The following is a 24108-nucleotide window of genomic DNA, read 5'->3' as shown; positions in this document are numbered from 1 at the left end:
TTCCAGCTCATATGCACAACGTGGGTTACTATTCAAACCTTTTTGTGGTACCGGAACCGGATGGTTCGGTCAGACCAATTTTGAACTTGAAATCGTTAAACCCTTATCTAAGGGAGTTCAAATTCAAAATGGAGTCTCTGAGAGCAATGATCTCAGGTCTGGAGGAGGGGGAGTTTCTGGTATCCCTAGATATCAAGGATGCGTATCTCCACATTCTGATTTGGCCTCCACACCAGGCTTATCTCAGATTTGCACTGTTACGACAGTCAGTATCAGTTTCAGGCACTGCCATTTGGTCTTTCCACGGCACCGAGGGAGTTCACCAAGGTGATGGCAGAGATGATGGTTCTCCGCAGACAGGGAGTGAACATAATTCCATACCTGGACGATCTGCTGATAAAGGCGTCGTCCAGGGAGAAGCTGTTGCAGTCCATTGCTCTCACGACTCATCTGCTCAGGGTCCATGGTTGGATCCTGAACCTTCCAAAGTCACATTTGGAGCCGACAAGGAGATTGTCTTCCCTGGGGATGATCCTCGACAGGGAAATGCAGAGGGTGTTTCCACCGGTTGAGAAGGCTTTGGTGATACAATCAATGGTCCGGGATGTCCTGAAGCCGGCCCGGGTATCGATTCATCAGTGCATTCGTCTTCTGGGGAAGATGGTTGCCTCTTACGAGGCTCTGCAGTCCGGAAGGTTTCATGCTCGATCCTTCCAATTGGATCTCCTAGACAAGTGGTCGGGTTCTCATCTACAGATCCACCTGAGGATACGTCTGTCGCCGAAAGCAAGGATTTCACTCCTCTTGTGGCTACAAATGTCTCACCTTCTGGAGGGCCGCAGGTTCGGGATTCAGGACTGTATCTTTCTAACCACGGATGCAAGTCTCCGGGGCTGGGGCACAGTCACTCAAGGGGAAACCTTCCATGGAAGGTGGTCAAGCCTGGAATCCAGTCTTCCAATAAACATTCTGGAACTAAGAGCCATGTACAACGGTCTTCTGCAAGCGGCACATCTTCTGAAAGATCAGGCCATTCTAGTTCAGTCGGACAATGTAACGACAGTGGCCTACATAAACCGACAAGGCGGAACGAAGAGCAGAGCTGCAATGTCAGAGGTAACAAAATCATCCTCTGGGCAGAAAAGCACGCGGTGGCGCTGTCAGCAATCTTCATTCCGGGAGTGGACAACTGGGAAGCGGACTTCCTCAGCAGAAACGATCTCCATCCAGGAGAGTGGGGCCTCTATCCAGAGGTGTTCACGGAGGTGACAAATCTTTGGGGGGTTCCTCAAATAGACATGATGGCCTCCCACCTCAACAAAAAACTTCAGAGGTGTTGCTCTAGGTCAAGAGACCCGCAGGCAGTGGCGGTGGACGCCCTTGTAACTCCGTGGGTGTTCCAGTCGGTGTACGTGTTTCCTCCACTTCCACTCATTCCAAGAGTTCTAAAGCTCATAAGGAGAACAAGAGTTCAGGCAATCCTCATTGCTCCGGACTGGCCAAGAAGGGCTTGGTACACGGACCTTCTGGATCTACTGCTAGAAGAGCCGAGGCCTCTTCCTCTTCGGGAGAACCTGCTGCAGCAGGGGCCGTTCACTTATCAAGACTTACCGCGGCTATGTTTGACGGCATGGAGGTTGAACGCCAGATCTTAGCTCGGAAGGGCATTCTGAACAAGGTTATTCCTACCCTGATACAGGCTAGGAAAGGAGTAACATCTAAACATTACCATCACATTTGGAAAAAGTATGTATCTTGGTGTGAGTCCAAGGAGTTTCCTACGATGGAGTTTCAACTGGGATGTTTTCTCCTCTTTCTGCAAGCAGGTGTGGATATGGGCCTGAGGTTGGGATCTGTAAAGGTCCAGATTTCGGCCCTATCCATTTTTTTTCAGAAACAGTTGGCTTCCCTCCCTGAGGTTCAGACTTTTTTTGAAAGGGGTTCTGCACATCCAGCCTCTCTTTGAGCCACCTACGGTGCCCTGGGATCTTAACGTGGTGTTACAGTTCCTCCAATCGGATTGGTTTGAACCGCTACCGGAGGTTGAGGTCAAGTTTCTCACGTGGAAGGCTGTCACTCTGTTGGCCTCAGCTTCTGCTAGACGTGTGTCGGAGTGGGGGGCTTTGTCTTGTAAGAGACCCTACATGATCTTCCATGAAGATAGAGCTGAGCTCCGGACACGTCAGCAGTTCCTTCCTAAGGTTGTGTCGGCATTTCATATCAACCAACCTATTGTGGTGACAGTCGCTACTGACTCCTCAATTTCATCAAAGTCCTTGGATGTTGTGAGGGCTCTGAAAATCTATGTGAAGAGGACTGCTCGTCACAGAAAATCGGACTCTTTGTTTGTCCTGTTTGATCCCAAGGAACTTGGGTGTCCTACCTCGAATATTATATTACGGTTATAATAATTTTAATGGTGTATGGTGCACCTGCACCCTTTGTTCCTAAGTTGTAGTACTACAGTACTTAGTCCCAGCAAGGTAGCACATCCCATTATAATAAGCCAGGGTGTGCAGTCCAGGCCCCGTTTCCATATAGTCTATATTATGTGTGTGTATACACACCTGAGGGATTGGGACAGCCCTTATTTCTGGATTAGCACCCCACCCACTGCCTCTCATGATTTTAAACAGGGAACCAGCACATTCTGACTGCACAAAAGACACAGGTATGATCCTTTTAATTATATACAAAGTCAGTTTGGGGGTGAGCTTTTGGGGCGTGGGGCTCCCTGTATTGCTCTGGCTGGGCCACCTTGGGGCATCACCACCTTACATTTACTTTTAACACTTATATCACATTGTATTTGTTTTATATTTATGTCGCTTTTTTCACATATCTCTTACACTTATAACACTGCTCAGCTAAACTTCACATTCTGATACTTTACTGCTGTCCTCCTCTTTTCTTTTATATTCAGCAGCCTCTTTCATTTGCTTAACACTGATCTCTCACTCCTATCCTTTTTCTGTGTGATGCCCTGGGGTGGTTTAGCTGGGGTGGTCTGGGGGTGCTCTGCGTCCCGGAGGTGAACCCCTATAGTGTTAGGGACCTGTCCGATGAGGTCACCGTGAAGCAGGTGGGCAGGCTCATATACTGGCCAATATATGCCAAGAACCTCGAATATTATATTACGGTTATAATAATTTTAATGGTGTATGGTGCACCTGCACCCTTTGTTCCTAAGTTGTAGTACTACAGTACTTAGTCCCAGCAAGGTAGCACATCCCATTATAATAAGCCAGGGTGTGCAGTCCAGGCCCCGTTTCCATATGTCCTACTTCTAAGCAGACAATCTCTCGCTGGATCAGGTTCACTATCCAGCATGCATATTCTATGGCAGGATTGCCGTGTCCTACATCTGTTAAGGCCCACTCTACTCGTAAGGTAGGTTCTTCCTGGGCGGCTGCCCGGGGTGTCTCGACTTTACAGCTTTGCCGAGCGGCTACTTGGTCTGGGTCGAACACGTTTGCTAAGTTTTACAAGTTCGATACTTTGGCCTATGAGGACCTGAAGTTTGGTCAATCAGTTCTGCAGGAGCCTCCGCACTCTCCCTCCTGTTCTGGGACCTTTGGTACATCCCCATGGTACTAATGTGGATACCAGCATTCTCTAGGATGTAAGAGAAAATAGGATTTTAATTGCGTACCGGTAAATCCTTTTCTCGTAGTCCGTAGAGGATGCTGGGCGCCCACCCAGCACTTCGTGATCCTGCAGTGGTTGCTTAGTTCAGTACTGCTTAGTTCTCGGTTAAGTACTGTTTTGTAACTTGGTTAAGTGACCTTGTTCAGCCGTTGCTGAGTTTTCAAGCTGGTTAGCTTGGTTTGCCTTGTATGTGTGAGCAGGTGTGAATCTCGCTATCTGTACAAAATCCTTCTCTCAAAGTTGTCCGTCTCCTCTGGCACAGTTCCTATACTGAGTCTGGCAGGAGGGGCATAGAGGGAGGATCCTTTTCCTCAATAAAAAAAAAAAAAAGACTTTATGTGTAAAAACAAAATATTCTTTCTAAGAGGTGACCTTATGCTTGTGACCTAGCTAACAAATACTGTGAATACTAACTGCCTGAATTGACAGACTGCACTGATTATTAACATACTGATGCTTGCTGGACTCTGATTACTGATATATTAACAACTGCTGGACTCATGAGATGAGGCTAACTAACAACCATAATTCCATATGAGTGTGAGCTGCACAAAAAGTGCATATTAATATACCTGCCAGAGCTGACTGTGCTCTAATTAAGAGACTGTGTTTCTAATCAAAAGGATAGTTGGAAAAGACTGTTGGATTTACTAGAGGATTTCAGCTACTAATTATAATCTCATGTGAATGTGAACATTGGAAAAAGTGTACACTAATATACTAACTTGAATCAAATGAACTCTAGTTAAGAGACTGCCGGACTAATGGGCCCTACACACATGCCGATATCACTGCACGATATGAACGATCTCGTTCATTAATGAACGAGATAACGTTCATATCGTGCAGTGTGGAGGCACCAGCGATGAACGATGCGCGGCCCCGCGCTCGTTCATCGCTGGGGCCATGTCGGCTGTGCATGCAGGCCAATATGGACGAGATCGTCCATATTTGCCTGCAAGTCTACGGAGCCGGGTGACGGGGGTAGTGAAGAAACTTCACTCCCCCCCCGCCGCCGGGTCGCCCGTCGCCCGTATCGGCGGTCGGGCAGCTCGGCGGCACATCGCCGAGTGTGTAGGGCCTATCACTAAACGGATGATTATAAGAAACAGCAGAGATAAATAATTCACTGCCAATTTCAGGCTAATCATTGTTTTAAAGGTTCAATTTGATCAGTAGGAACATAAGTATTGATTACTTCTGATTTTCTGCCTGATATTAATCATGTTCGAGGGCTAAATTAAGCATCATAGAAATGAAATTGTTGTAATGAACATTGGTTATTTAGATTGGATCCTTTATTCATTTATTGTGTTGGGGGGAATTTTATCTTTCCAGCTAAGCATTAATTAATTGCTCCCTATGAGAAGGTGGTTGAATCATCTAATGAAATGACCAATGATTCAGTGTGGTGTTTTATTTAAATGTTTTAATGAAATATTGACACCGGCCGTGTGTGGTTTTTTGTTTTGTTTTTATGTATTTTTGTTATAGGATATGGTGGGATAAATTATAAATTGAATTTTAAACAAAAGATTGTGGTAGTACAGCGCTTCATTAGTTGAATTTCTTTATGTGTAAAAATCTGAGGTAGTTTTAGCCCACATATCAACAGAAATATACAGTATAGTTAACCATAGGTATTTAACCATAGCTCGTTTGTCCTGACACTTCCATCACAGGACAGTGATCTTTTCACCTTCTGGCCTTCACCTGTTTGCAGATCTGTGGAGTTTATATGCTTGCCTCTCCATTAAACTTAGTAGTTTAGAACTGTGTAATGCCAGGCCTCAGCAGGTATTCATAGGTGTTTCACTGACTGTTCTGTGGTTGAACTTCCTGTTGTGTCTTTGTCCATGATGTCATGCCTGGCCTGTTTGCATGCCTAGTTGAAACCCTGTTTCTACTGATTTGTGGACTTGGTGTTCAGATAACTTGGTTGTCACTATGATCTTCCTTTGATCACACACCAATAATCCCAAGGTGGATTGGACTGTTTGGCTGATTTGACAAGATTGACCCTCCCTTTTATCGATTTCAAGCTCATCTATTTAAACCAACATTGGCTAGCTTTGGAGATTGACCTTCTGCCCTCTGGAGGCTTCCGCATTCAACCACTTATGTTATCCAGTCTTATGACTTTGCATTTCTAGTTCCTCTCCTGGAAGGAGCTATTTTTGTTGGCTATCTGTGTAACCAAAGGAAAGGCAAAGTTGGAGACCTTATAGTGTGGATCTCTTTAGCCATAGGGCAATTCTAACTGAGGTTGATCAGAGGGGCATATAAAGGCTACTTTACTGTTTTTGTTTTCTACCTATATGGCCTCCTTGAGAACTTACGAGTTGTGGAACACCATGTCTGAGGTGTTCTTCTAATTTAGACTGTATCTACTGCACTTCCAAGGCTGCCAGTGTTTGTGTGTAAGGGCAGTGTTGGTGTTATTGTTTAACAATATTAGTGGCTACTGAGGCATTGTTTTATGATTCAGGCTCAGCCACGTGCTTGAGTAATGTTATCAGAATATGCACATCATCCAGTGTGGCTTCTCTACGACTAGGTCTATGCCATGTGCTTGGTAATGTGGTTGTGGTTTTATCTTTTGAACAAATTCATAATTCCTTAATTACACTTTGCACATTTTATTATTCTAATGAAGATTACACAGTTTGCAAATGGAAATCAAACAACTGAACCTCTTTAACTTGTTTAGAGTATTAAATGTTGGTCCTCAGTAATTCCAAACATTTATTTCCAGCAGGTGGATGCAAAAGCAGCAATATGTCAGAGGGAAATCTCACTTTGTCTCCAGGTTTTAAAATAGAAGATAACATCAATGGAGATTCTCCAGGAGAAACCCCAATTACCCTAAGTTTACATCCAGTGCATCAGAGTACAGATACGTCATCTCATCCCTCTAACCATATGGAATGTTCATCTGATAACTCAAATATTGTTACACATAGTACAGCCCTTACAGGTGATATAAACTTTTCCTGTTCTGAGTGTGGAAAATGTTTTACACAAAAGGGAAATCTTTATAGACATCAGAGAATTCACACAGGTGAGAAGCCATTTACATGTTCTGAGTGTGGGAAACGTTTTGGACATAAATCAGAACTTGTTCTGCATCAGAGAAGTCACACAGGTGAGAAACCATTTTCATGTACTGAGTGTGGCAGATGTTTTGGACATAAAATAACTCTTGTGACACATCAAAGACTTCACACAGGAGAGAAACCATTTCCATGTACTGAGTGTGGGAAATGTTTTACACAGGTATCAGATCTTGTTAAACATCAGAGAAGTCACACAGGGGAGAAGCCATATTCTTGTTCTGAGTGTAAGAAATGTTTTGCACGTAAATCACATCTAGTGACACATCAGACAACTCACATGGGTGTGAAACCATGTCCTGAGTGTGGAAAATGTTTTAATAAGAAATCAGCTCTTGTTCTACATAAGAGAAGCCACACAGGTGAGAAGATTTTTACCTGCTTTGAGTGTGGGAAATGCTTTACACAGAAATCAGCTCTTGTTACACATGAGAGAAGTCACACAGGTGAGAAACCATTTCCGTGTTCTGAGTGTGGGAAATGTTTTACACAGAAATCACATCTTGTTACACATCAGACAACTCACATCGGTGTGAAACCATATACATGTTCTGAGTGTGGGAAGTGTTTTAAACAGAAATCGACTTGTTCTACATAAGAGAAGCCACACAGGTGAGAAGCTTTTTACATGTTTTGAGTGTGGGAAATGCTTTACACAGAAATCAAATCTTGTTAGACATGAGAGACGTCACACAGGTGAGAAGCCATTTCCGTGTTCTGAGTGTGGGAAATGCTTTACACAGAAATCAGCACTTGTTGCACATCAGACAACTCACATGTGTATAAAACCATATCCATGTTCTGAGTGTGGGAAATGTTTTAATAAGAAATCAGCTTTTGACCTACATAAGAGAAGCCACACCGGTGAGATGATTTTCACTTGTTTTGAGTGTGGGAAATGCTTTACACAGAAATCAGCTCTTGTTACACACGAGAGAAGTCACACAGGTGAGAAACCATTTCCATGTTCTGAGTGTGGGAAATGTTTTATACAGAAATCACACCTTGTTGCACATCAGACGACTCACATGGGCATGAAACCATATCCATGTTCTGAGTGTGGGAAATGTTTTAAACGGAAATCAGCTCTTGTTCTACATCAGAGAAGCCACACAGGTGTGAAGCTTTTTACGTGTTTTGAGTGTGGGAAATGCTTTACACAGAAATCAAATCTTATTAGACATGAGAGAAGTCACACAGGTGAGAAACCATTTCCATGTGCTGAGTGTGGTAAATGCTTTACACAAAAATCAAATCTTGTTACACATGAGAGAAGTCACACAGGTGAGAGGCCATTTCCGTGTCCTGAGTGTGGGAAATGTTTTACACAGAGGTCTGGTCTTCTGGCCCATCAGAGAAGTCACATAGGTAAGAAGCCATTTTCTTGTTCTAAGTGTGCAAAATGTTTTGCTCAAAAATGTGATCTTGTTAGACATCAGATCTCTCATTGAGGAGAAAATCACTGATTTATGGATCACATTCCAAACATTTGATTACTATCATCACTGCATTGCAATTTTGTAGCTTCTCGTGACCAAGCCTGAATAGGTGAAACGTACGTCGAGAACGTCCATAGTGACATCATCGCGGCTACGCCCAGTCCGGAAGCGGGCGGCCGCGCTCGTCACTGCAAGAGCTCTCGTGACCAAGCCTGAATAGGTGAAACGTACGTCGAGAACGTCCATAGTGACGTCATCGCGGCTACGCCCAGTCCGTAAGCGGGCGGCCGCGCTCGTCACTGCAGCGGGACTTCGGACAGAGGAAACCAGTACAGCATCCGCCGCATACCTTGCGGCCGTGGTAACTAACACTAGACCACCAGGGTTTTAAGCGTACTACGACAAAAAGCATTAGATCTTCTGGGCACTACGGGAATTTATCCCCTGCCTAACACTGACTATATACCCGTTTTGTGCTGTCGCGTTTTTTCCTTGCTGTCATTTATACTAATACTGAGGTGAATCTCATTAGACCACCAGGGTTCAAATTCATGTTTATACTCACTATCAGTGTGTAAAGAGTTGACAGCTTACCTAATGTGAGTGGTAACAGATACTAGACCTCTGTATACCACCACACTCTCCTCTGTCTCAGAATTGTGGTTTATTTGCACTTTTTCCCCGCCCATGCCTCTATGGTTTTTGTACTATTTTGATACATTACCCTTATTTTCTTATAACTTTATCTATGGTAGCAATTTTTATTTATCTGCATTTAGTATTAATTAATCTTACTCATACTATTGTACCATTTGTGAGCCAGCCTTGAGCTCTGTATCAACATATGAGCACTCATCTGACCTCCCTCCAGGAGATCGGTAACCATAATGCTATTTGTTACCTAACCATTTTTGAGTCAGCTCTGAACTCTGTTCTTCAACAATTGGTATCGTTCACTCTCACTCTCACTACAAAGGCTATATGTTTCATCTGTAAGCCAGCCTTGAGCTCTTTGCCAGCATATGACCACTTACCTGTTTCCCCTTAGGGGACTAACAATTACAACAATTTGTCATTTATAAGCCGTTTTTGAGTTGTGAGCCCCATTTATCAACATTTGTGTTTTTTTGAGATACACACATACACAGTATATATCTTCATTCAGCATCTCTATGAGAGCTCATGATCTGCAATAAATTCTACCCACTACACTACACCGCTAATTCATCCTGTACTCCAATAAATCCTAGACACTCAGAATTATCCTGACACACTTTTGTCTGGAAATACCATTTTGAGACTGTCTATAGCCTCGGTTGAGTGTGAAGTACAGAAAGCAGAGTGTGTATATTCTCCCATCTCATATATATTTCCTCTACACTGGCCCACGGCCATACTACCCTGAATACGCCCGATCCTGTCCAATTTCGGAAGCTAAGCAGGCATGGCCTGGTCAGTACTAGGAAGGTGAACCTCCTGAGAATACCAGGTGCAGTGGCCCTTTTAAAAAGGAAAAATCCCATCCGACACTTTACACATCCCTGCTTCTGGAAAAACCCTCCCAGACTATCCATGGTTTTGACTTATGTACAGTACAGATAATAGGAGTCGATTTTTTTCCCCTTATCTTTTTTTTTTTTTTCCCTTATCCTTTCTCTCACATTATCTTTTTTCTCACATTTCTAACAACAGGCCCACGGCCATACTACCCTGAATACGCCCGATCTTGTCCGATCTCGGAAGCTAAGCAGGTATGGCCTGGTCAGTATCAGGAAGGGAAACCTCCTGAGAATACCAGGTGCAGTGCCCCCCCCCCATATATTCTTTTTTGCCATTATTCTTTTTTGCCATCATTCTTTTCTGTCATCTCTCTTTACCTTAACCCAACTTTGCTACCATATCACGTTATAATCAAAATCTTCATCATAAGGCATGTACAGTGACTCTTCTGGATACCCTCACTTCATCAGAAATCCATGGTATCCATTTAACACATTTTTTCTGATATTTTCACCTTCCTTTATTACCTTGTACCTCATTTGTTAAAAAGGTTAAACAAGGTTCTTACTCTCAACATCAGACACGAGTCTCAAAATTATTTCACATTTATTTTTCTTTTATTCAAGAAACAATTAAAGGTTAAGTTTTATCTCATCTCATTATTCATTTCACTTTACATTATATTAATCATTACAAACGAGTGCTCCCAAACAAGGGTTTTTTGTCTTTTCTCTCCTTTTCAATTGTAGATACATGGAGTCACCAGTGCGTCCACCACCACTGCCTGTGGATCCCTTGACCTGGAACAATACCGCTTGAGCTTCTTGTTGAGATGAGAGGCCATCATGTTGATTTGTGGAATTCCCCACCAACGTGTCAAGCACCTCCGGGTGAAGGCCCCACTCTCCAGGGTGGAGGTCGTGTCTGCTGAGGAAGTCTGCTTCCCAGTTGTCTACTCCTGGAATGAAGATTGCGGACAGCGCCACAGCGTGTCTTTCTGTCCGGAGGAGAATCCTTGTTACCTCTGACATTGCTGCTCTGCCATTTGTTCCACCTTGTTGATTTATGTATGTTACTGCCGACACATTGTCCGACTGAAGTTGAATGGCTTGATCTTGAAGATGTGATGCCTGTAGAAGGGCGTTGTATATGGCCCTTAGATCCAGAATGTTGATTGGAAGAATGGTTTCCTGACTTAACCATTTTCCTTGGAACTGTTCCCCCTGGGTGACTGCTCCCCAACCTCTGAGGCTTGCATCTGTGGTTAGCAGAATTAAATTTTGAATCCCGAACCTTCGGCCCTCGGTCAGGTGAGAAGTCTGAAGCCACCACAGAAGAGAAATTCTGGCTTTTGGCGACATACGTATCCTCTGATGCATTTGAAGATGCGATCCGGACCATTTGTCCAACAGATCCAGCTGGAATGGTCTAGCGTGAAACCGTCCGTACTGCAGAGCGTCGTAGGAGGCGGCCATCTTTCCCAGAAGGTGAATGCATAGATGCACCGATATCTGGGTTAGTTTTAGAACATCGCGCACCATCGACTGAATTACTAATGCCTTTTCCAAGGGAAGGAATACCTTCTGTGCCTCCGTATCCAGTATCATCCCCAGGAACGGAAGCCTCCGTGTTGGTTCCAGGTGAGATTTTAGCAGGTTCAGAATTCACCCGTGATCCTGGAGTAGTCTGGTTGAGAGGGCAATGTTGTCTAACAACCTCTCACTGGAAGGTGCTTTTATCAGCACATCGTCCAGGTACGGTATTATGTTCACTCCTTGCTTGTGGAGTAGAAACATCATCTCTGCCATTACCTTGGTGAGCACCCGCAGTGCCATGGAGAGGCAAAATAGCAGGGCCTGGAACTGGTAGTGACAGTCCTGTAATGTAAACCGTAGATAAGCGATGAGGCGACCAATTCGGAATATGAAGGTACGCATCCTTGATATCCAGAGACACCAGGAATCCCCCCTCCTCCAGACCTCAGATTACCGCTCTGAGACTCCATTTTGAATTTGAACTCCCGTAAGTATGGGTTCAGTGACTTGAGAATTAAAATGGGCCTTACCGAACCGTCTGGTTTTGGTACCACAAACAGGTTGAAATAATAACCCTTGTTTTGTAGGTGAGGTGGAACTGGAATAATGACCTGAGTCTGTTCCAGTTTTTGAATTGCTGCCTGTAAATTCATGCTTACTTCTGGAGAAGCTGGTAAACCTGATTTGAAGAATCTGTGAGGTGGGAGTTCCTGAAACTCCAGTCTGTAGCTTTGGGCAATAAGATCCTTGACCCAGGGATCCATATGTCGGCCATATGTAACTAAAATATCTTAATCGGGCTCCCATGTGCCTGTCTTCCGGGCAGTGTGGTCCACCGTCATGCTGAAGGCATTGAGGAAGTAGAACCGGAGGTCTGTTCCTTTGAACCTGCAGTTGCAGGTTTTCTGGGTTTACCTCTATTGCCTTTGAAGGCTGTAGAAGAACCTTTGGATTTACTTTTACATTTTGCTGTCCAAAAGGACTGTAGAGTTGGAGCAGAATAGGTTTTCCTAGCTGGGGGTGCTGCGGAAGGAAGGTATGTAGACTTACCCGCCGTAGCCTTAGATATCCAGTTCATCTTGGATAACGTTTCCATTTCATCTTCGAAAAGGGCTTCACCTGTGAAAGGTAGGCTTTCCACGCCTTTCCTGTAATCCGCATCCGCAGTCCACTGGCGTAGCCACAAGTTCCTGCGCGCTGACACTGCCATGGCAGTGGTGCGTGCGTTGAGCAAACCAATATCCTTTAAGGCTTCCACCATAAAATTAGCAGAGTCCTGAATATGCTGTAGTAATAAAATTTATCTCCCCCTTGGATAAGGAATCTACCCTTCAATTAGATTGCCTGACCATTTTGCAATGGCCCTAGTGATCCGTGCACAAGCAATAGTGGGTCTGTGGGCCACCCCAGCAGCCGTGTACAGAGATTTGAGAGTGGTCTCAATTTTGCGGTCAGCCGTATCCTTTAAGGAGGCTGCCCCAGGGACAGGTAAGACTATTTTATGTGACAACAGAGTCACCGATGCGTCAACAATCGGTGGATTTTCCCACTTTTTTTCTGTCATCCTGTGGAAACGGGAAGGATGTGAGCAACCTTTTAGGGATCTGAAACTTTTTGTCCGGATTAACCCAAGTTTCTTCAAACAGAGAATTTAACTCCTTTGAAGGAGGGAAAGTAGCAGAGGATTTATCTTTTACATTAAAATAAGATTCCTCTTCCACCACCGCCACCTTGTCAGGAATGTGCAGGACTTCTCTAATAGCTTCTATCAGGGCCTGTATTCCTTGTGACATAGATGCATCCCCCCCTCCCAAGTCCACCTCACCCTCCTCTGCGTCTGATACGTCATCATGAGTGTCAGCATGCAGGATTTGGACCAGTGTACGCTTTTGTGGACAAATGGTAGGGGTCTTAGACGCTGGTATGGGCACTGAATCTCTATTCATTAGGTCATCCAAAGACTGTCTTAAGTATTGCGTCTCTCATTTTGGGACAATTTATTGGAAATATTTGAGATCATCCCTTTAAGGGAATCCAACCATACTGGGTTGGACCCACTAGCCTGAGTATGTGTACTATCCTGAGTACACTGTAATGAACCCCCGGGGGAAGACAAACACTCTGCAGTGCATGAAACACAGTCCCTTGACATTGTAGATGTGAAGGAATACACACACACACACACACACACACACACACAGGAAAAGGTTAAAGCACAGTTAACCCACACAGAGCCCACTAGGGAGACACAGAGTATGATGGAGCCAGCCACACTGCGCCCTTATTGCTAATGTAAACTTAGCTGGGTCGCAAACCAAGTACCCTTAATAGGGGCTTAGTAGTCTAATAACGCTCTTGCTATGAATCCCTGGTACCACTGAGGTAGTATGGAGTCCTTGTGGAGGAGCTGCGCTTCTCTGACCGGCTGTCTGTGTGAAGCTGCAGAGGGAAAATGGCGCTGGTGAGCCGCTGGATCCGTTCATAGTGAAGCCCCGCACCCTCAATGGCGCGCAGTCTTCCCAGTTTTTTGTACTGGCTGAGGTGATTTTTGGTGCTTAACAGTGGGCCAGAGCCCCTGTAAGCACTTTGCCACTGGGTATTATGTGTGCTCAGCTCGCCCCTCAAGCGGTGCAGCCATGCTGATATGAGCCCTGGAGATGCAGCCTGTACTCAAAGCTGCGCTCCTACCCTTGTGCCGCCATAATAGCTGGCGACCCTCTAACCGGGATGCCGGTATAGTACTCACCACTCTTCTGTGTTCTGGCTCTGTTAGGGGTGGCAGCATGCTGCGGGACTGTACTCTCACCGTGGTGGGGCTTGCGAATAGGTCCATCAGGAGCTCAGTGTCCTGTCAGGTGGGAACGGGACCATTAACCCTATAGGAGGTTGAGCCGCGTCTTCCCCCCCTAAGTCCCATGAAGCAGACAGGCTGGTGCCAACCAGACCTACCTGAAAATAACAAACAGAAAAAATAAATGCAGAAAACTCTTCAGGTGCTTACCTAAGCGTGACCGGCTCCTCCGGGCACATTTTCTAAACTGAGTCTGGTAGGAGGGGCATAAAGGGGGGAGCCTGTGCACACTATTGATTTCTTAAAGTTCCCAAGGCTCCTAGTGGACCCGTCTATACCCATGGTACTAATATGGACCCCAATATCCTCTAGGACGTAAGAGAAAAAACAAAAACGAATGGTATTTCTGCAGCGGGGTACACTGGGTTCCACAGGGATAACATCGGGGTGTAGAGTAGGATCTTGATCCGAGGCACCAACAGGCTAAACGCTTTGACTGTTCCTAAGATGCTCAGCACCGCCTCCTCTATAACCCCACCTCCGTGCACACGAGCAGTTTGCAAGTTGGTGCCTGCAGTGCAGGACACTGGAGCAGCCCTGAAAAGAGCTTTTTAAGAAGACAGAAGACTTCAAGGGCTGCAGCGTAGGCACTCTGCTAGATGTCATTTTGACATCTCATGCTGCAACTCAATCACCTCCCCCAGCAGCGCTGTATACTCCCGTGCCCTGGTTGCCTGGTACTTACAGCAGAGGGCTCCAGTCTTTCTCATCAGGCACACACACTTGCCGCAGCTCTCCAGGATTGCGTGGATGCTTCTAGGGAGGAGGTAAGAGGGTCCCCCAGGCAGGACCCGCTGCAAATTGCGATCCGACGCCGTCATTAGGAGATGGGCCACGCGCGCTGGCGTGGACATTGTGTTGGTACAGGGACCCCACTAGACCACCAGGGCAGGAGCACAGGTCAGATTCTCCTATAATCCGTTTTATTAAGGCCCGCAGTACCTGGTGGTGAAGTCCAGCAAGGGGATAAGGCTCTGACCTGTAGCCCCTCCCCCAGCCCCTGGGCGCCATTTACAGTAAATGCTCCCACCCTGGAGCTGCATCTCTCTGTCTCCCTCACTCCCTGTCAGCTTTTGGCGCCATCACAACATGCTGAGCTGATTCTGGGACTGCTGGGCAATGTCTCCTCTGTAAAGCCGCCTGCATCATCAGCGCTGTGCATTTACAGGACACTTAAGTATTCTACATGTCATTTAGACAGTGTTAGTTAAGAACAAGTGCATTTATTACTACAGGGATATTTAGTACAAGTACCCTGTGATATACATCCAGTCTTTACTGTGCATTGTTATATCTATGGGGGTAATTCTGAGTTGATCACAGCAGGATTTTTGATAGCAATTGGGCAAAACCATGTGCACTGCAGGGGAGGCAGATATAACATGTGCAGAAAGAGTTAGATTTGGGTGGGTTATTTTGTTTCTGTGCAGGGTAAATACTGGCTGCTTTATTTTTACACTGCAAATTAGATTGCAGATTGAACACACCACACCCAAATCTAACTCTCCCTGCACATGTTATATCTGCCTCCCCTGCAGTGCACATGGTTTTGCCCAATTGCTATCAAAAATCCTGCTGCGATCAACTTGGAATTACCCCCTATATACCTACATAGCTTTACTTAGTGGTACAGTTGTACTTAGTATTGCTAGTCCAGTGCAGTTTTATTGTTGGTAATAATTTCTGCATTGTATATGTGACTGTGTGCCAATAGCTGCTGTGTGATCTCTATTTTGTGTATCCCACACATATTGCTATCCCTATATTCTGTAACCTGAGGGGGCTAAGTGCATCAGGGTCCTCATAAATAGTGTTTCACAGGATCTATTACTTTGGTATTTTTCTCTGTGTATTACAGTCACCATATACCTCTTAAATCCTCTGTTTGTCCTCTGCTTGTAGTCACACTATACAGGGGGTTTATGTCAGGTAATTTGTCTCCTTATATTGAACTGTTACACCCTAAGGTTACGCTTACATATAATGTCTGCTAAACAGGGAGGTCGATCTATGGCTACTCCTGCACCATGCAGTGCTGATGCCACGGATTACTAGCAGCTGAGGGTTCAGGTACTGGGGGTTCTATACCCCCTGGTCAGTCTGCAGCAACGGGGGCAAATCAAGACCCACCTTGGGCTATTTTCTATAATTTACTGACTACGTTAGTAACTAGACTTGCGCCCCTTATGGGACCTCCTGTAACATTACAGCCACATATTGTCCCTGCAGTTAATCCGCCATGGGCAGATACTCTGCCTTCTCAGTTACAGCAATTAAATCAGTCTCTGGATAAGAAAAATCCTGACTCTCACCCGTCCAAGACCAAGGGGTCATCTAAACGGGCTATTACTTCCTCACAATCCACACATGTTTTGGATACCTCATCCGATGAAGATGGCGCTTACACTGACCCTTCAGACACTGATGCAGATGCTTCTGATGGGAAATCTCTGACACAAGTGGATATTCCTGACTTCTTGGAGGCTATCGGGCTGATTCTTCAAAGACGAAGAGCCTCCAGCTACCTCTAAGAAACCAGAGAAGTTTAAATGTCAGAAGATTACTAAATTAGTTTTACCTCATTCTGACCGCTTGGTTGACATTCATCAGGAATCCTGGAAAGAAATTTGCTCTGTCTAAAAAGATGCTAGCCCGTTTTCCCTCGCTGCAGAGTTGAGTAAAAATTGGGAAACACCTTCGCCGGTGGATTCACAAGTCGTGTCTGGTGGTGTCCTCTGCTCTGCTTGTCACTACCGTCACCTCGCTGAACAAACCGACGGATAAGCGTGTGGAGGGTTGCTGGAAGTCCATTTACACTCTTACTGGAGCTGTACATAGGCCCACTATTGCGGCCTCTTGGGCTGCTAAGGCTATAGAGGCCTGGGTTCAGGAAGTGGAAGCGGAATTACCGTCTGATTTTCCTGATAATACTAGACAGTGTCTTTCATACATTATTACAGCCTCTAATTATATTCAGGAGGCGGCATCTGATGCAGGTATCCTGGTGGCCAAAGCGTCTACTACGTCTATTCTGGCTCGCTGGATCCTCTGGTTGCAGTCCTGGTCCATAGATCTGGACTCTAAAGAAACCTTGGAGGTGATCCCTTTTAAAGGAAACATTCTTTTTGGGGAAGATCTCAACAAGATTGCTACTGACTTAGCTTCAGCTAAGACTGCATGTCTGCCTAGTACTTCTCCTTTAGCTCCGAAGGCTAAGAGTACTTCCTTTCGTTCCTTTCGACCTCCAGGTGAAGCAAAGGGTCAGGTGTACCGGAAACACACTCACACTTCCAAAAACCTCTAAGCCCAAACCTAAACGTGCCTCAGCTGCCCGTCAGCCTGCTTCCAAAATAGACAAGCCTGCTGCATGATGGGGCAGGCCTCCCCCTGGGGGATCCCAGGGTGGGAGGCCGACTTCTACGGTTTGCTCAGGCGTGGTTACAGATCACTTCGGACGCCTGAGTAACGGAAGTCGTCACTCACGGATATGCCATCTCTTCCAAGAAACGTCCCCCTCGACAGTTTTGCTCACCAAACATCCCTTTGGATCCGGTAAAAGCAAAAGCTCTCCATTTGGTGGTGCAATCTCTCCTGGATACAGGAGTGATAGTACCGGTTCCTCTGGCTCAGAGAGGCAGGGGGCACTATTCCACGCTGTTCCTAGTCCCGAAACCGAATTTGTCCTCTTGGTCTATTCTCAATCTCAAGCCTTTGAACAAATTTGTGAAACTTTCTAAATTCCGTATGGAAACGCTTCGTTCTATTGTTCTGGCTTTGGAGCCCAAGGACTATATGGTATCCCTGGGCATACAGGATGCTTACCTGCATATTCCTGTTGCAGTGTCGTATCTGCGGTTTGCTATTGGCAACCTACATTTTCAATTCCAGGCCTTACCTTTCGGTCGGACTCCGCCGTCAGGGTATCAGGATCCTGCTGTATCTGGATGACTTGTTGATCCTGGCGAACTCTCCAGAGGTCCTCCAATGTCATCTGGAACAGATGGTCCAATTCCTGCAAGCCCATGGGTGGATCATCAACTGGAAGAAATCTTCCCTGGTCCCTGCTCAGAGCATGGTGCACCTGGGAGCATTATTGGACACCCACAACCAGCGGTTGTTTTTGTTCCTAGAAAAGATCCTGATACTTCAGGACAAGATATGATGCTTCCTCTCTCGCCCAAGTGTGTCGATACATTCGGCAATGCAAGTACTATGCCTCATGGTGTCGGCTTTCGACATGGTAGGGTACGCTCAATTTCATTCCTGCCCCCTGCAGAGGTTGATACTTTCCCAGTGGGACGGGCTGCCTCACCGGATCAGGACCCACATGATCTCCTTGACTCCGGAGGTCTGCTTGTCACTGAGCTGGTGGCAATAGGACCAGCAACTGAGCAGGGGTCGTCCCTTCTGGATCTCCAACTGGGTACTTCTGATGAAAGATGCCAGTCTGCGGAGCTGGGGCACGTTGTTGGAGCAACACTCTCTTCAGGGTCGGTGGACCAGGGAGGAATCTCTCCTCCCGATAAACATTCTGGAATTGTGGGCAGTGTTCAATGTGTTGACACTAGCCCTTCCTCTAGTACAGAACCGGCCTGTTCAAGTACATTCAGACAACACCACCACGGGGGCGTACATAAATCATCAAGGCAGCACTCTATGCCGCATGGCAATGAAGGAAGTATCAAAAATCAATTGTTGGGCGGAACGCCATCTGCCAGCCATATCGGCAGTGTTCATTCCGGGAGTCCTCAACTGGGAAGCAGACTTCTTCAGTCGCCAGGACGTACACGCCGGAGAGTGGAGTCTTCATCCAGAAGTCTTTCAACTCCTAGTGGACAAGTGGGGCCTACCAGATGTAGACCTGATGGCATCTCGACACAATCACAAGGTTCCGGTCTTCGGAGCAAGGACAAGGGATCCTCAAGCAGCGTTCGTGGATGCACTGGCAATTCCATGGAACTTTCGGCTGCCGTACCTGTTCCCTCCTGCCCAGAGTAATAAGGAAGTTCAAACATGAAGGAGGAATCCTACTTCTGATCGCTCCAGCGTGGCCCAGATGGCATTGGTTCTCAGACCTACAGGGTCTCTCGATAGAGCGTCCTCTTCTGCTTCTGCAACGACCAGACCTCCTTGTTCAGGGCCCCTGTGTCTACCGGGATTTGGCCCGGCTGGCTTTGATGCTTCAGTACTGAGAGCCAAGGGTTTTTCTGAGGCGGTCATTCAAACTATGTTAAAGGCCTGTAAGCCGACTTCTGCCCAGATTTATCATAGGGTCTGGAATTCTTACTTCACCTGGTGTGCCGCTAAGAATTGTGATGCTTTCAAGTTCAGTATGTCAGTATGTCATGACCCTCTAAGCATCCTGCAATATTGCTTAGGAGGTCCTGCATCAGACAAACACTTTCGGCCGGGTCCATGTGGCCAGTTCCTACTGTCATGACTGTGGTTTTTGTGAACCTGGTGTTAGTGAAGTCTGTGTGGGAAACTGGAGGACTATGTGAATATTAGGCTAGTCTGTAGGAACCAGTTAGAAGAAGGAGCAATCCCTGACCGGGGATCGAACCCGGGCCTCGGAGGAGGAAGCCGTATCCTGACCACTGGATCACCAGGGACTTTGATAGCAGGATGATGAATGTATAGGTGAGACTGTACTGGATATAGTGTCAAAGGAGTAGGTGCTTATGTACTCAAGGTTACTGGCGAGATAGTAAGACGGACTGGTTACTGGTGAAACTGAGAACCGGGCTGGTTACTGAGACTGGAATGCAACTTCAATCCGGGATGGTACCGGATATAACTGGAAACGCAACTGAAAGTAGAACGATGACTGTGGCTGTGACTTTAAGACGAGGCTGAAGAACACTGCGGCTGTGACTTTAAGATGAGACGGTAGAATACTGCAGCTGTGGTTTTAAGTTGAGACTGTGGAATACTGCGACTGTGACTTTAAGATGAAACTATGGAATACTGCAACTGTGCCCTTAAGTTGAGACTGTGGAATACTGCGACTGTGACTTTAAGATGAAACTATGGAATACTGCAACTGTGCCTTGAAGATGAAACTGTAGAAATACTGGATATCAATGTGTCGAAGTCGGAAAATATTACAGTACACACATCACGTACAAACTCCACACAGATGGCCTCCGTGCGCGTACTTGTTCTGCCGTGCGTGCGCATATTCGCAAGTTGCGTATGACTGCTCACGCGGTCCTGCGTATTAGCGCGTAGTATGGGTAATTACGGTAGCATTGGTACTCGCATGGAAAAGCCACAAAGACACATTTCATATTTAATCCACATAGTGCACAATGTACACATAGCCCACACTCACCACACCAGCAAGTTATACTTGTTTAGAAGGTACAACAACAAAGGGATTCACCTTTACAGGATATGAGGGGACAGTATTAGGTTATGAGGTGGTATTTGGTATCCAACTGTAGGGTATTTTAAGGGCAACATTCCGGTAGCAGTTTGCAGAAGATAGCACGCTCCTGCACATAATTATGCGCAGGAACAGAATATTACTATTATACTGTGTTTACTGTACTCTGATATTCGGAGGGAACCCAGTGGAGACCAACTGCAAGCACACCTGGAACAGACATCGCCCACCTATTCAAACCAACCTATGACCCCTCCTGTACTGTAAATGACCAGCCCTTTGACCTATGGATGAAGAGGTTACAGTTTCCATTGTATTGTGTTTTTAACAACTGTATAAAAGCTTAACTGCCTAGCCGGTCACTCAATCTCTCTCTGAAGGTCATCTTGCTGATTGACTGAGCACCGGACCGTGTGGCGCTGGCGAAACAAAATGTATGTACCATTGTATTGTAGCCTCTTTTCTCTTATTGTAATTGTATATCTGTTGTAACCCCCTTTTATCAATTATATGTTGGCGGGTAGGATCCCAACATCTTAAATACAATTGGTGTCGTGTCTCTTTCCCTGCTAAGGTTATAAGTGTATTTCAGCCACACGTGAAGCTGCATTGTGCTCTCAGCGTGTCGGTGTGTGTGTATGCACTGCGTGTACTTTGTACGTCCGTCGCGGTGTGCGTACGCAAAGTGCGTGCACGGTACGGGCCTTTGTATGCTAACTGAGTAAAAAGTACGTAGGATAAAGACTGAATACAGCGGCCGCAGCGGCTCGATTTTAAAGTGTATTGAGTGTATTAAAGTATTGCTTTTCGTCCTGTAAGTAAATCAGCATTGACAATTGGGGGCTCGATCCGGTTTTTCACACGCTTATAGACTAGCAGATCATAGCAGACTTTTATCTATCAGCAAAGGGTGGAGATACAGCTTTAAGTAAAACCTTTTCCTGGTTGCTTGGATGTTTTGAAACCCTATTTTTGTACTGTTAGATTGCGTCTGCTCTGTCTGGTCTGCAGAGATGCTGATAGAACCCGGAGGTAAACAGGAAAAAAGCTATTTAAAAATCTGTAATTTTTTTGGCGCACAAAGGGTACCGATATTTTGCATACTCTCCCACATATTGTTGCCATAGGTTATTAGTCATTATAGATCTGTGTGAAATCTGATACATTTGTTTGCTATATAGATAAATTTGAAATAAATGTATTAAGGTTGTAATTATAAAACACAAAACGCAGTTCCGGCCTGGTCACTTAGGTTTATACGGAAAAATAGTTGGTTGTGTTTGTGAACGAAAGTAGCTTTTATCGCTCACATTTATAAAGATTGTGTGGTTTGTTTTATTGCGGACGTACATTTGTACATGTGGCACGGACAAAGTACAGCGTCGCACACGTGGCATAAAAGGCACGCACGGTAGCGTGTGTATGCAAGGTTGCGTAGGAGTACGGACGCTAAATACAAATCACATGATAGTTGTTCAATTAAAGGCGGAATAGTATACATTTAATACAATAGCACATAACTATCCGATTTCAAAAGCAGGTTACCTTAAATTTAGTTTAAAACTGTAAGTACCTCTGGGGTAAAGTAACCAACCTAAGGGAGTGGAAATTTTCTGTATAGAAAAGAAAAACAAGGTGTATTTGAGTGAGTGAAAGCGGAGTGAGTGGAGCTGAACCCCGGAAATTCGGGTCCCGTGGGAACACTGGGTTAGTAGAGGCCCGGTGGCGTAAGGACCGCTACCTTACGTGAACATATTGTGGAAATATGCAAGTCGTGAGGAGACTTGCACAGGAGCGTGGTAGGGAATTGTGAATTGAGAATTGTGACCCCATATAGTTTTTGTTACACTCCGGCTGAGGATCGCAGCTTGTGAAGGGCATATAGATAACTAGTATCTATAGGCTGTGTGATTGAACGTCCGTGTGTTCTACACAGCACAACGTGATACCATTGTGTCATATGCGCTGTGGAAAGCATACGCAGAAGTGATTGTGTAAACAAAGGGGTTTTTCTTTGATAGCGTCGGGAAATCTCACTGGTGTACTTCCACTGGAAAGGGTGAAGCAATAGTTATTAGGCAACTGTTTTTTTCTCCCTACAAAAATTCCAGTGGAAAGATACCGAAAAGGAATTTTTTGCTGCCTCTCAGGAAAATATTCCAACAGAACCTCCACCGAAAGAAATTACGGTGCTGTAAGGTCTTATAGGAGCCCTAAGTTGTGTACATTCCGATCCACTATCGACAGTGTATCGTTGTATTGGCCAGCGTGGGCGAGAGCGTGTGCAAGGCGCTCGAGTAACTTTCACCGTCTGCTTGCATTGAGTATTTTGGTGTTTGTGGGAAAAGACCCACAATTATGGGAGCCAGTTGCTCAAGTGAGAGACGTTCAGTATGCAGGGTTCAGGCTGGAGAATTGCGGCCCAGGGGGTCAGCAAGGTTTATTATGTGTGAGAAATATGGTTCACACACGGAGACTTTTTGCAATGAATGGGTACGTATGACTGCTGAAGATAGGGCCTCATTCCCTGGGATGGGCAGCTTTGAATCAGAGGTGTTACAGAACATAAGGATTAGAATATGTCTGATCAAATCTAGAAAACAAAGGATCAGACATACCAATTGTTTAAATCTGTGGCAACAAGAGGGGGAGGTGCAGAAGGAACTGGCTCGGACAGCAGGTTCCAAACCTAGCGGGAAAGCGATTGCGAGCGCACCACCACCACATGTTGATGGGGAGAAATTGGCTACAAGCAATGGTGCATTGGTAAAGGATAGGAAAGTAGTTAATCCATGTGTTAACCCTAACCCTTGCCAGCTGTATCCCATTTTAAATTTTCCCCAGGATTGTGAGCAGGAAGATGAGCCCAGCACGATATCGGCACTCTCTCTAGCAGCCACCATACAGGACACCCAGGTGGGCACGGCTCCACCACCAAGAGTAGTAGCGATACACCCCAGCGGAGGGGTGAGTGAGGTTGTGTCCACTGGTAAGTACTGTACCATACACTATGCAGAGATGATAGCTCCCCGCATTATAGAATCAAACAAAAATGATATAGTTGAACTAAATCCTGTCCGGGTGATTGCAGTTCCCAATGGGAGAACTGATAGTCAGGGAGTAACTCCCATCAGGAACATTGCCATGCATTGTCCTTGGTCCCGAGCAGAGTTAAGGTCAATGATGTCAGAATTCCCCGATCCCAGAAAGATCTAGTCGGATGGCAGAAATTCGTTAAAGAGTTAGGTAACGCCCATGAATAAAGATTGGCAAACAGTGCTACGGGTGTGTCTACCCTCAAATATTGACATCACAAAATTCATAACGGATTGTAAATTAGATGCAGAGGTACCTCTCGCTGATGAGTACAATCAGGAGAATGTACGGCAAATCAACCTGCAATTAGGAGTATATTTCCCTACTGTTGTTAACTGGAATAAAATCTCCATAAGACAAAAGGAAGGTGGAAGAAATGATCTCACAAATACCGCGTTCCCTATGGACCAAAGATGGGCAGGAGACTAGATTGATGGCGAATGTAGCTCCAGTAGTAGTACAAGTAAAAGATGGCAGGATAGCTCCACAAATCCCTCAGTATCCTCTGAAACCAGAGGTGAAATTAGGAGTGTACCCA

The 24108-nt window shown here is 45.6% G+C and overlaps 1 protein-coding gene and 2 pseudogenes across 1 annotated transcript in view; all 3 read left to right on the top strand.

Annotated features, from left to right (window-relative positions):
- Positions 1–24108, top strand: part of LOC135057184 (zinc finger protein 845-like) — a 369289-nt gene that overhangs the window by 8407 nt on the left and 336774 nt on the right. The window lies entirely within an intron of this gene.
- On the top strand, positions 9584–9701 carry LOC134898363 (5S ribosomal RNA; annotated as a pseudogene).
- On the top strand, positions 9893–10010 carry LOC134898338 (5S ribosomal RNA; annotated as a pseudogene).

This window comes from Pseudophryne corroboree, chromosome 3 (genome assembly GCF_028390025.1).
Source record: "Pseudophryne corroboree isolate aPseCor3 chromosome 3, aPseCor3.hap2, whole genome shotgun sequence".
Lineage (NCBI taxonomy): Eukaryota > Metazoa > Chordata > Amphibia > Anura > Myobatrachidae > Pseudophryne > Pseudophryne corroboree.
This window is presented reverse-complemented; position numbering and strand designations above follow the sequence as displayed.